Consider the following 14,129-nt stretch of genomic DNA (forward strand, 5'->3'; position numbering starts at 1 on the left):
CATTGTTGATCCTCAACATCCCCAACTTCACACTCTTTGGCGACACTTCACAAACCAAACTCATGTCTCTGAACTGTTCAAGCAATTCCATCTCTTTAACCATCATCGCCGACAAGTGTAAAGTCTTCCTACTCAATGCATCTGCAACAACATTAGCTTTTCCAGGATGATAATTCAACCTAAAATCATAGTCTTTCAGTAACTCGAGCCATCTCCTCTGCCTCATGTTCAACTCCTTTTGATCAAATAAATATTTCAGACTTTTATGATCACTAAACACTTCAAATCTGGAACCGTACAAATAGTGCCTCCAAATTTTCAACACAAAAACCACAGCAACCAACTCTAAATCATGTGTAGGATAGTTCTTCTCATGTATCCTCAACTGTCTAGAAGCATAAGCCACTACCTTGCCATCTTGCATAAGCACACCACCTAAGCCCAACTTGGACGCATCACAATACATCACAAAAGGTTCATCAGGTTTTGGCAAAATTAAAACTGGAGCCGTCGTCAAACATTTCTTCAACTCATTAAAACTGTTCTCACACTGAACATCCCACACAAAGGTTTTGCCTTTACACGTTAACTGTGTTAACGGAAGTGCTAACTTAGAAAATCCTTCTATAAATATTCGGTAATAACCTGCTAGCCCCAAAAAGCTTCTAACTTCGGTAACTGACTTTGGAGTCTCCCATCTTGATACTGCATCAACTTTGGATGGGTCTACTGCAATACCACTACTAGAGATAATATGGCCAAGAAAACTTACTTCTTTCAACCAGAATTCACATTTAGATAACTTGGCATATAACTTCTTTTCCTTCAATACTTGCAAGACGATCTTCAAATGTTCAGCATGCTTTTCTTCAGACTTCGAATATATCAAAATATCATCTATGAATACAACCACGAAACGATCCAAATAGTCACGAAAAATGCGATTCATGTACTCCATAAACACACCTGGTGCGTTAGATACTCCGAACGACATTACAAAATATTCATAATGTCCGTAACGCGTCCTAAAGGCCGTCTTCTGAATATCTTTATCCTTCACTTTAATCTGATGATAACCTGACCTCAAGTCAATTTTGCTAAATACACGTGCACCCACTAGCTGATCCATCAAGTCGTCAATTCTCGGAAGTGGATATCTATTCTTTATTGTCACTTTATGCAACTGACGGTAATCAATGCACAATCTCATACTTCCGTCCTTCTTCTTTACTAGCAACACTGGTGCTCCCCAAGGTGATACACTTGGTCTTATAAACTTCTTGTCTAACAATTCTTCTAACTTCTTCTTTAATTCTGCTAACTCTGAAGCTGACATACGATAAGGCGTCATAGACACAGGCTTCGTTCCTGGAACAAGATCAATAGTAAATTCAACTTTTCTCTCTGGCGGCACGTCAGGAATTTCATCAGGAAATACTTCTGGAAATTCACACACAACTTGCAACTTATCAATCTTCGCCTGGTTCTCAATGGACAAGGACGCCATCAAAGAAAACAATTGACTTCCATCAAGCATCAGCTGCTTCAACTGCTTAGTAGTTATAAATTCGGTCTCCGCTTCCTCTTCTGGAGAAGAAAATCGCACCGTCTTGTTGAAACAATTTATGTGAGCGTAATTATACTCTAACCAATTCATACCAAGAATTACATCCATTCATTTCAATGGCAAACAAATTAGATCCATAGCAAAATCTCTACCAAACATAGACAAAGGACAACTCAAACATACTCGAGAGGTAGTTACCAAACCATTAGATGGGGTTTCGACAACCATCTCTCCATTCATTGGTGACACATCAAGACTCAATCTCGAAGCACAATCAATAGCAATAAAACAATGCGTGGCACCAGTATCTATGATAGCTATTAAAGGAATATTATTAATAAAACAAGTACCTCTGATCAAACGGTCCTCACTAGCTGTTTGAGTACCAGCTAAAGCAAACACTTTACCCTTGGCCGGGGCCTTCTTTGGTTCAGTACACTGAGCAGAAATGTGCCCCTTTCCACCACAATTGAAACAAATAATGTCGTCGTGCTTGCATTCTGAAACCGTATGCCCCTTGACGCCACAACGAAAGCACCCTTTTTCCTCGTTAGCACCACAAGCATTACTCTTGTGACCTTTTTCTCCACATTTGAAACAAACAATCCCAGCAGAAGTCTCATTCTTCTTAGGTCTTCCCTCATCATTCACCCTTTTCTTGCCCTTATCGGCTGGAGCACTATAAGGCTTCCCACGATTCTGTTGCTGCTTACCCCTCCTCTCAGTCATAATCTTATAATGAGCCTTTGAATCATCTTCATAGATTCTACATCTGCTCACCAAAGCAGAAAAGTCACGGATTTGTTGGTAACCAATGCTCGCTTAATATCAGCACGCAAACCATTCTCAAACTTGATGCACTTAGAAAACTCAGCATTGTCTCCGGTATAGTGTGGATAGAACTGAGCCAGCTCCACAAACTTCGCTGCATACTCTGTCACCGACATGTTTCCTTGCTTCAGCTCAAGGAACTCGATCTCTTTCCTTCCGCGAACATCTTCAGGAAAATATATGTTTAGGAACTCTTCCCTAAACACAGCCCAAGTAATAACCGCATCATTCTGCTCTAGGGTAGGTTGAATGCTCACCCACCAGTCATCAGCTTCCTCGGCCAGCATGTGCGTACCAAAACGCACCTTCTGATCATCAGTACATTGCATAACCCTGAAAATTCTTTCAACCTCCTTGAGCCACGTCTGTGCTCCATCAGGGTCGTACCTCCCTTTGAAAGTAGGAGGATGATTCCTCAGAAAGGTCTCAAACATTCTCACATCAACATTAACACCAGCACCAGCATTTGGATGTTGTCCCACAGCTTGGGCTACAGCCTCCAAAGCTGCAGCAATCGCAACATCATTTCTTCCAGCCATTCTAGTCCTCTTATAACAGATAAGGTTTGCAGCCTCCAGGTCCCTACTCTGCGCAACACACAACGATTAAAATAACATAATAATGGTATTCCAACTGCTAAAAGACACAACTCGACTCTCTACTTGGCCGGACGGACCGACCTGCTCTGATACCAATTGTAACACCCCGTTTTCCCAACTTAAAAATTTCATAAAAATTAGCAGAGTTTATCAACATAACGGAGCATCACATACATCAATACATCACTTCCAACAAATATAATAATAGGAAATACTATTTATTTAAGCAACCTGTCTTTATAAAATTCAATAATCAAATGCAGCAGAATTTAGTTTACATCGTCTCATAAAATTCTTGGCATTAAAAGGCCACAACTTAACATTTAAATTAGTCTTCACAAAATACTTCAACATTATTAAAATAAAATACGTAACAAGGAAAAACAAACATCAGACAATCCCCATCCCGTTACGTATCAGAGCATCCTAGACACGATGTGAGGAGTCTACTCACGAACACAGCTAGTCCTGGTTACCTGCAAGTTACCCATACGAAGGGCAACATTTTCAAGCAGAAGGGGTGAGATTTCACATTCATTAATTAACAAATAATAATTCATAAAAAGATAACCAACATCATATATCAAACGTTAATATCATCATTTTAACATCATTTAACAAGCTAAGTAGTCAACAACTTCTTAGTTATCAAAAGCAACATATTCATTCTTATAACTCATCATTTATATCATTTATTAATGTTAGGACAACAACAACAATGGCAAGACAGCAACATCATCACAACATTCATCATTTATTATAAGTTATGATGACTCTACAATGCAACAACAACTTCAACAACAACTTAGACAACTTCAACATGCATGTGGTACCACCAGGGCATTAAGCCCCCATCGCTAAGGTCATATTTGGACCTGTCGGGCATTAAGCCCCCATCGCTAAGGTCATAAGGAACCTGTCAGGCATTAAGCCCCCATCGCTGACTATGCAACAACTCGATTCTAAATGCAACAACTTCATTTTTAATGTTAAATTAATTAACAAATATTCACAAGGACTCATTACATCAAACAGCATCACTGGAACATCATATTTAACAGCATCATCATTAATGTAAACATCAGAAGCTAATTCATCAAGGAAACGGGCGAAAGGACACAATTTCGCAAAACAGCAGGTCTGCACTGCACTAGCTCGTAATGGCGAGCTACTCTACTCGCAACGGCGAGCTTAACAGGGGAGCTCGCAACGGCGCACAAAAACACTCGCAATGGCGAGCTGAACAGGGAAGCTCGCAACGGCGAGCAAGGTTACTCTCAATGGCGAGTTGGGGTTTACTCACAATGGCGAGCTGAATCGCTCGCAATGGCGAGCGATGACAGAACAGGGTTCTGTCGCAGCTCTGTTTCTCTCATCTCAGTCATCCAATTTCACTACCCAGGCCCCAAATTCGTTAGGAATCAACATCTAAACGTTTTCTATGATTGATTAACATCATTCTATATCAAATTACACAACAATTCACTTAAATCTTCCAAATTTAATGATTTTTTTGACCTAATCCCAATCCCTTAAACCTACAACCATTAACCACTTCCTATGAATCAAAACTTGTTAATAATGAGAGTTAGTCTCACCCTTACCTTAATTTGTTCTTCTCTGAAATCCAACAGTCGCGTTCTTCGTCCTTAGGGTTCTCTCTGACTTCTCTTCTTTCTCTCCTCTTTTCTCCAATTGTACGTGTTATGTTTTTCTTTCTTACTTACAGGTTTTATTCTTTCTCTAATTGCTCTCCTCACCACAATCCTACTCTCTCCCCTAATAATTTAATTATTTCCACCAATAATAATATTTCTCCCCCACTTAAGAATAATACTTATTTATTAACTATGAACATATATTCCACCAATATAAATATAATAATAACAATATTCTAATAAAAAGCCATAAATCACTCAAATAATAATTATGAAAAAGTGGGCGTTACAAGTGTCAACATCTCATATTGACAGTTTTTTAATAAATAAAATGGTAGTTTCCAATGACTGGAACGTGGCCCACTAACTATAAGTGTGGATGTAACGCCCACCTTAATTATTTAATTATTTTAATGAGTTTAGCATATAATTATATGATTTATGAGGTTTACCTGATTTTATGAGAGATATATGATTTACCTGAAAATTATGTGATATATGCGATGTTATGATTTTTAGAGATGTTATGAGGTATTGAGACTTATTTTATTATTTAATAAAATAAGATATGAAAATAAAATAAAAATATTAGAAGTTGGGCTGTGAGGTGAGATGAGTAAGTTTAGAGGTGAGTAGAGTAATGTGGAAAGATAAATAGGGCAGACATAAGTTAGAAACACAGTACATACGTTTTTGGAGAAAAAGGGAGAAAAGTCAGAACAAGGGGAGGGCTGCGATTTTTTGCAATAACCAGGTAAGGGTGAGACTAACTTTCAATATCATTAAGGGTATGATTCCTAGAAGTGGATTTAACATGATTAGGTTGAGTTTTGGTGAGAATTGGGAATTTAGGTTTATGATCGATTTTGATGATTGAACCATGAAAAGATGTTAGATTGATGCAAAATTAGTGTACAGACCTTAGATATTACCTAGGGTGATAATTAGATGCTATTTGGATGAAAGAATCATGAAGATAGGTGAAAAGTTGTGATTTTTAGGTTTCTGGCCGTACTGACATTCATCGCTCGCAACTGCGAGCAGTAATACTCGCAACTGCGAGCTAGGAACCATCGCTCGCCATTGCGAGCAACACAACTCGCAACTGCGAGTAACCCGTAACGCTCGCCATTGCGAGCAAAGTAGCTCGCCTTTGCAAGCAAGGTCTCTAGGAGTTCCAGGGAGCACGTTTTACTCGCCATTGCGAGCAAAGTTACTCGCCACTGCGAGTTAGGCTGTTAGTTGCCAAAAATTGTTCCGATGCGATCCTTTCGCACGTGTAGTCATGAGTTGATCTTAGAAGTAAGAATGAGGGTTGTTTAGGATACATTCAGAAGTTCCAGAAGTCTGTTTAAGTGACTGAGATTAGTAGTGATGATGTATAAGTATTATTTATGATGCTCTATGATGATAAGTTGATATTGATTCATTCCCTTTAATGTTGATATGTTATTTAAGCACTGTTACATGCTGTAATTGTTGTTGGTTGCTGCTGTTGACTGTTAATGTCTTGAAGTTGCATGAGTCGGTCTAAGTTGCAAGAATTTAAGAAGTTGTCCATGATTATGGAGTTGTATAAGATGTTCACGTTGTTGTCTAAGTTGTAGGAAGATTGAGTCCATTGCATACTCATTAAAGATGGGGGCTTTAGGCCCGGAAGCTTTATGCTCAAACTACGTTGGGGGCTTTAGGCCCGGCAGCTTTATGCTCACTTGTTGAAGAGCCTAATTACGCTCATATATGTTGCTGAATGGTACCACATGCATTTGCATATCAAGAAGTTTCACGATGGTTTAAGTTGTTAACTTGTTAAGTGTTTAAGAGTTGCATTGTCAAGATGAGTCGTGTTGTCGAGTCAAGTGCTAAGTTGAACATAATGTCTTATGTTGATTATAAGATGATAAATGATTATTGTTATTGACGTTTATGATGCTCTGACGATGATGTTTGTTTATGATTTGATATGATGCTAATTGATAAATGTTTGATATGTTAATAATGTTTTATGTTGTTAAATGCATTTTGATGAATTATATGCTTAATTTATTGACTGGGAAATCTCACCCCTTCTGCTTGAAAATGTTGCCCTTCGTATGAGTAACTTGCAGGTAATAAAGACTAGAAGTGTTCGTGAGCGGACTCCTCACTTGTGTCTAGGTGCTTTGATACGTAACGGGATGGGGCTTGCTTTCATATCTATTCCATACGTGTCTTTTATGAACTTTTTATGAATAAGTATTGAATCGAATTATGAGATTTTCTGATAAGACCTGCGTGCCAAGACTTTATTCATGTTGAACTATTTCCGCTGCGTATTTTCAGACTTTTATGATGTTGAACCTGGAATGATATTTATTAATATCTATTTTATGACTTTCAAGTAGCATGTGACATTCCGTTTATGAATTAAATACTCTGATTTAATATGAAATTTTTATGTTGGGAAAACGGGGTGTTACAGTGGACACCATAAAGCGTTCTTTGAACTATTTTTTTTAGAAGATGACGTCGTAGAAATCGCTTCGATTGGAATGATTTATTTTGCAGGGGATCAAAAACTTCTTTTTCTCCCTATCAAGAAGATCAGTCGAACAAAGACATTTTTAGGGGGCAATTTGTTAGCCTCTATTTTTAACAGGCTATATTAAATGCAGTCAAAGCAAAGTTGACCTTGTGATTGAAAGAATGCTCTTTTATTCTTATGTATTTAAATCGAAGATGGGACTTGTTGAAAATGATCGAGACACGTGTTTCAGTTCGACAAAGCGAAAAGTATCGAAGGGCAGTTTTGTTTCGAATAAGGTCAAGCACAAATATATATATTCGAAATTCAAATCAAATAGATAGGCGCTGTTCGTTTGTAGCATTTGTAGTTTTAAATTCTAATATAGGTAGTTATTTAGTATAAATAGTAATTTCTCGCAAGGGAAAGTGGTCACAATCCAATGATACACAAAACTTACACTCAAATTATCCGCATGAAAGAGAGAAACGAGTCACAAGTTGCAATGTATGAATATGTGTACCAATTTTCAGACTTTTATGATGTTGAACCTGGAATGATATTTATTAATATCTATTTTATGACTTTCAAGTAGCATGTGACATTCCGTTTATGAATTAAATACTCTGATTTAATATGAAATTTTTATGTTGGGAAAACGGGGTGTTACAGTGGACACCATAAAGCGTTCTTTGAACTATTTTTTTTAGAAGATGACGTCGTAGAAATCGCTTCGATTGGAATGATTTATTTTGCAGGGGATCAAAAACTTCTTTTTCTCCCTATCAAGAAGATCAGTCGAACAAAGACATTTTTAGGGGGCAATTTGTTAGCCTCTATTTTTAACAGGCTATATTAAATGCAGTCAAAGCAAAGTTGACCTTGTGATTGAAAGAATGCTCTTTTATTCTTATGTATTTAAATCGAAGATGGGACTTGTTGAAAATGATCGAGACACGTGTTTCAGTTCGACAAAGCGAAAAGTATCGAAGGGCAGTTTTGTTTCGAATAAGGTCAAGCACAAATATATATATTCGAAATTCAAATCAAATAGATAGGCGCTGTTCGTTTGTAGCATTTGTAGTTTTAAATTCTAATATAGGTAGTTATTTAGTATAAATAGTAATTTCTCGCAAGGGAAAGTGGTCACAATCCAATGATACACAAAACTTACACTCAAATTATCCGCATGAAAGAGAGAAACGAGTCACAAGTTGCAATGTATGAATATGTGTACCAATTTACATTCAATCAATGCAATTTAAGTTTATTTTCTTAAGTACCTTTGCAATTTACTTGTTTCATTCAAGCATTTCTTTTTATTTCATTTGAAAGTAGCTTCGACAAATTTAACTGGGTTAGATTCGACAAGTTATGTTTATAAGCTTCTTCAATGTTCTTGAAGAACAATCACAAATTCGGGAAAATAAACAAAAAACACAATATATCCTTAAGATTTACTGGTTGATCTTGCAAGTAATTAATTCTAAACCAGCGATTGTTTACCAAAACTCAGTGTAAACAGTAGTATAGATAAAAGTTAAGACAGCTTAATCGAGCCTATAACAAGTTGCTTTGATTATAAAAATCTGTTATAATTGGGACAATTTAATTGTCTACCTTCAGTGGATTGTTCCAACTAAAGCCAAAAAGGTTTGAACGTAGCTAATAAACTAATATATGAAAACCCAATTTCTAAAGTTGGTACATTTGCAAAATTAATATTATATCTAACAGCGTTTTCTTTTCTTTTTTGGTAAACACATATCAAACAGTATGAAATAGAAGACATAATTGGGATAAATAAATTGATCAATGATACATTAAAAACATAAAACTAAATGGTGATCATAGCTTTAGTTCCTTCTCTTACCATGGTACAAAAGAAAAGTAAAATTCCCTTCCGAACTTTATTCTTTGCCCTCCCTAACCAATGGTGATCATGTTACCAGATCACCATCAGTTACTCACTAGACTATGCGATAAAATCTAAATGAGACAACTAGGCCAACCGGGAAATGGTTCCGGCATAATAAATGGAGTACTTTCTGCCATAGCAAAGAGCGTAGATCGTTTAAGCAGAGGAAGTAAACCTGAAATCCATAAAGCAGGCTGCCAAAAACTCATCATCCTACAACAGAATGGAGATTACAACAGAATCTTGTTCGATTAATACTCTAGTCATCATAGCCAATTGAAAGATAACGAAAAATTGACGTTTAGTCTGAAGCTACCTCTGGTAATATCATCCGCAACTTCCGCAACCCATGTAGATTCATAAGCTAGGAGTCCGGACACCACTCTTTGTTAATAGTGAAGTATACACAAACCATTCGATAAAACTCACAACCAAGATCGGTGCTGTTGAGGAAGAAAAAAGGATAGGAGTCTACCAAACTTAAGCAAAGAGGTTGCAAACAAACATGATGCACGGACACACCTAAGAAAATGACTGATTTTGTCCAAAAGCATCACAAGCCACCTACATTTGCAATGACAATGAGAAAATACATAGAACCAACCCAAGCAGAATGCACAAAGGATATGTAACTCAGTAGAAATCACCTTTGAAGCCTGGCATAGTGTTTGATCTGTACTAAAGATAAGCATAACTATGCTTGTGCTTTTATCAAAAGTGGTGTAGAAAAGCTCCCCCAAACAAAGACGCCAAAGTAAGAGCCGACCCAAGCTGTCCAAAACTCTAGAGTCACAGTTTTTCGTAACATAGATCACCAAAAAAGGAAGGTCAAATCCATAGAGGATAAATACTCCAAAACAAAACCCAAATTAAAAAAAAAAATATATCTACAATTCCCACCAAATCTCTCGGAACACAGAACAGTGTACTCTATCCAAGACTAACAAACCGAACAAAGAAACAAATGCACTCTCCATCAAACCTTCCAGATTCTTGTTCCTTACAGGAAATTGTTGATATTGTAATACTTTAGGAATCATAAATTCTAAAGCTCTTCTTATACCCAGATTCCTGATAAACAACACACAAATCAACATTACCACATCACACCATGAAAAGAAAACAATTCCAATCCAGAAAAATTATTCAAGAAAAAATAAACCGTTTAAACCCAGAGCTCAAAGCAAGTCCTTGAATACCACAACTCATACCATCCCACGTTACATTCAAAAGCTATCTCTGCTTCAACAACCAATCAGAACTTCTTATTCTCGCCATAGCTTTCGCAGTCTAATCCCCTATAACAGACACATGGAACTTAATGAATCAAGAAAACTAGACGAATTAGTATTTACGGTGGAGATCACCAAATGGAAGTATACCGAATAGTCAGAATTAAGTCACAGCTAATTGCAGATTGCTGCTCCATGTGCAACGACATAAATTTATGATTCCTTGCTGTGACAAAGATATACAGATTTGGGGGAGAAGATTCTTATTCTCATATCACAGATAACAAAAAGAATGGCAGATTTAGAGAACAAATAAACTCCAAACTAAGCGGTCCAGAATAGATAGTATGTTAACCTTTGGCTTCCACAGACCACAGCACACCAAATATTCATAGTTTGTCTCCCCTGTAACACCTAAACATAAAATTCAAAAGAACTGAGGGAAGTTGAAGAGTCTCAAACAAAAGACAGTTATCTTCAATTTCTCCACGTTCCAGGCAGAAAATTGAAAAGGTGCAGTGCGATTGAGAAAGAAGTTAACATTTGGGGCACACCAAACACATGTAACACTAACCCTGTTAACACCAGATGAAAATATATAGAAAATTATGCTGCAACAAATAGGTTACAACAAAAAGAACTAAGAGAGAGAGAGAGAGAGAATAGTAGCATGATTTCAAGTTGAAGATCAGCAGCATAACAAAGAGAGGCCCCATCAAGCTATCCCAGCTTCTCTAGAAAACCCAATGTAGGACAAACACTTGTAAGAAGAAAGTAGTATTGATGGTAACAACTTCTAAGGGTGAACTTCTCAATTGAACATCAATAAAAATCGGCAGAAAAGAAAGGAACCAAACAGAATGTTAATGTTTTTTAACACACGACATTGCAACAAAACATCATATTTTCAATTTTTAAAATATATGCTTTCAAAAGACTAAGAACTATTGAAAACTAAAAGATTTTAGAAGAGATCACCAAATCAAAACTAAAAGATTTTAGAAGAGATCACCAAATCAAAACTCAACGTTCCATGCTATAAAGAAAGAGCATATTATTCTGACAAACCACGGTGCAAAAAAACAGGTTCACAATTCAATTCTTAATCTCTTGCAATCAAATTCCAAAAATAAAAATATTAAATAATGACTCGCGGAAAAATTTGAATTATCTGTCTGTAGCCTTTTTGTTCTTATCCATTATAAATTTATAATAAAATTAAAAATCGCAAATTTCTCCGGATAAGCAGATATCAGCTCACTGCAAAATGAATAAAAATGCATATATCATTTTCAACACCACAACTCATCAAAAAACTATGCAAATAACCAAAAGAGAATTGGAATAACAGTAACTAAAACCCAAACAACTCATCCAAAGCATGTAAGTACAGAAACCTCCAAGATCGAGACCAGCAAAAGAGAAAGAAGAGACTCCTCAGGCACTAAACGTGTACACCAAATAACACATAAACAAAAATGTTACGCCGAGACATATAACTAGATAAATCCAAGAAAAAGAAACAAGAGTAGCATCATTCTCCGAACCAAGTCACTGATCAGCAAGACATAATTACAAAGTGGTGAAGACACTCAACTTCAATTTCTCCAAACCCATGCAACTACCCTGTCAACACCGGATGAAAATGTACAGAAAAATTACGTTGTAGGAAAAAGAACTAAGAGAGAAAGAATAGTAGCTTGATTATTCAAACCAAGTAATAACAGAGAAAGGCCCAGCAAGCTCTCCCAACTTCATGAGATTCATGTAAGCTCTTGCACCGTCAGATTTTAGATCAAAAACCAAATGTCGAAAAGAAATGAACCCAACAAAATTTGCAATCCAAGTAGAGCATTCCCAAATAAACACGAGGCTTGATACGAAACAGAAGGTTATGGTTACATAACTCAATAGACTACAAAATTACCAGTTTTACACAAAGGCTGAACGGAACCTTGCTTCCTGCCACATTTATTGGTTTCTACTCCATAACACTCACACAGAAAACTCAAAGAAACTGAAAAAGTAGATGCTGACTATCAAACAAAGATGGAAATATAAAGATAGGGAGTGTATGACACAGCCTGCAGAAGACGTTGATTCAATGGGACCAATTTCCATCCAATGTGCAAGATTGCCATGTAGCCATATAGACACAATTATAGCTACCCCAAAAACAAAGGAGTCCTTGGGCCACTGTAATGAAAAGGATATCTTCATCATCATAAATTACCAATAACAATTAAGACAATAAAACAATATCATGTGTTGATCACAGAATCAAGATAAGTAGTACAAAGGACCTGAGGCACTCATCTCCACCAATTTCTCCCTAAGTTCAGATTGCCAGATTAATCCTAGCAACAGTTGAAAACGTATATCAAATCATGTATTAATTAGTTGACAGAAGATAAGTAGAATCAACCAAAAAAGAATAAGACACCACATGAGGATCAAACAAGAGAATAATAGATAGAATCATAAGATACATGATTATTACTCCTGCAACACCAAAGAGTAATGAATCAAGAAATATTCATACTCAGAGTAATTAAAGAAATATTGAAAACAAAAAGATTATGTTAGACAGACCGTGCTGCGAAGCTGCGAAGAAAGTTATCAGTTTGACAGACCGTGCTGCAGAAAAACATGTTCAGAATTCAATTTGTATGTCTAGCAATTGACGCCCATAAATTAAAATAATAGAGAATGGATCATTGAAGAAATTTGTTTTTTATCTATCTAGAGTTGTTCTTGTCCGGTGTATAAAAACGTTCTAGATAATGAAGACTTCAAAGCTCACTGCAAGATGGATAATTGCATCGCCAGATTATCAAATGAAGAATTATATCCCAAAAATTATAGAAACAACTTTTGAATCAAGAATACGTTGACCTAATCTGCAAATATAAATCATAGACTATTTGTTCTCAAAATCAAAATTTGAGGTTGTATGCTACGACGGAGGTGATTATTTTGACAAAACCAGGGTGAAAAAGAAAGTTCCGGATTCAATTTTTATATCTTGCATTAAAGTTAATAAAGAACGATCCCAAGACTGGAACATCACAAACATGAAACCAAAAAGGAAAAAAGAATACAAAACATTAAGATCAAAGAGGAAGAAAGATAGAACCAGAAGAAATTGTGTTTTCATAGATATTTCTCCTGAAACACCAAAGAGATCACCAAATCAGAAAATATTAACTGATTTGATATAATACATAAAGAAACAATGAAGAAATTTCGAAAACAAAAATAATCTATCAGATATCACCAAATCAAATCCATGCTTAGTTTGACAAACCACCAGTGCACCACGCTGCAGCATAAGAAAGAACATGTTCAAAATTCAATTTGTATTCCTTCCAATAAAATTAAAATAATTAAGAACAACTTATTAAAGAAATTTTATGTATCTAGCTGGAGCCGTTCTTGTCAACTGTATCAAGATGTTTTTCTGCAAAATGATAAAGGATCTCTCAATTAATAAATCAAGGATCAATTATATATAAAAATTTAAGAAAATAAAAATTCTTGATAACCAACGTAAAAGAAGGAACAAGAAAAGTGTGATTGTGTGAAATTCTTGATTTTTGACATCTACAATCTGTTAAGAAGTATATCCTAACGATCTCATTAATAGGAAACCCTAAAATTAATCAATCCCGGAGCAACCAAACAAGAAACTAGAGAAAGTAGAACACCAAATAAAGAAATAAAAAATCGCATCCTCGAAATGGACAAAGAAAAATCGAACCAGAAAGATTACTAGATATCACCAAATCAATGAGTAAAGAACTTCATTAATATTTGGACCA

This window comes from Medicago sativa, chromosome 8 (genome assembly GCF_051527215.1).
Source record: "Medicago sativa cultivar Bolivia chromosome 8, Bolivia_mono, whole genome shotgun sequence".
NCBI lineage: Eukaryota > Viridiplantae > Streptophyta > Magnoliopsida > Fabales > Fabaceae > Medicago > Medicago sativa.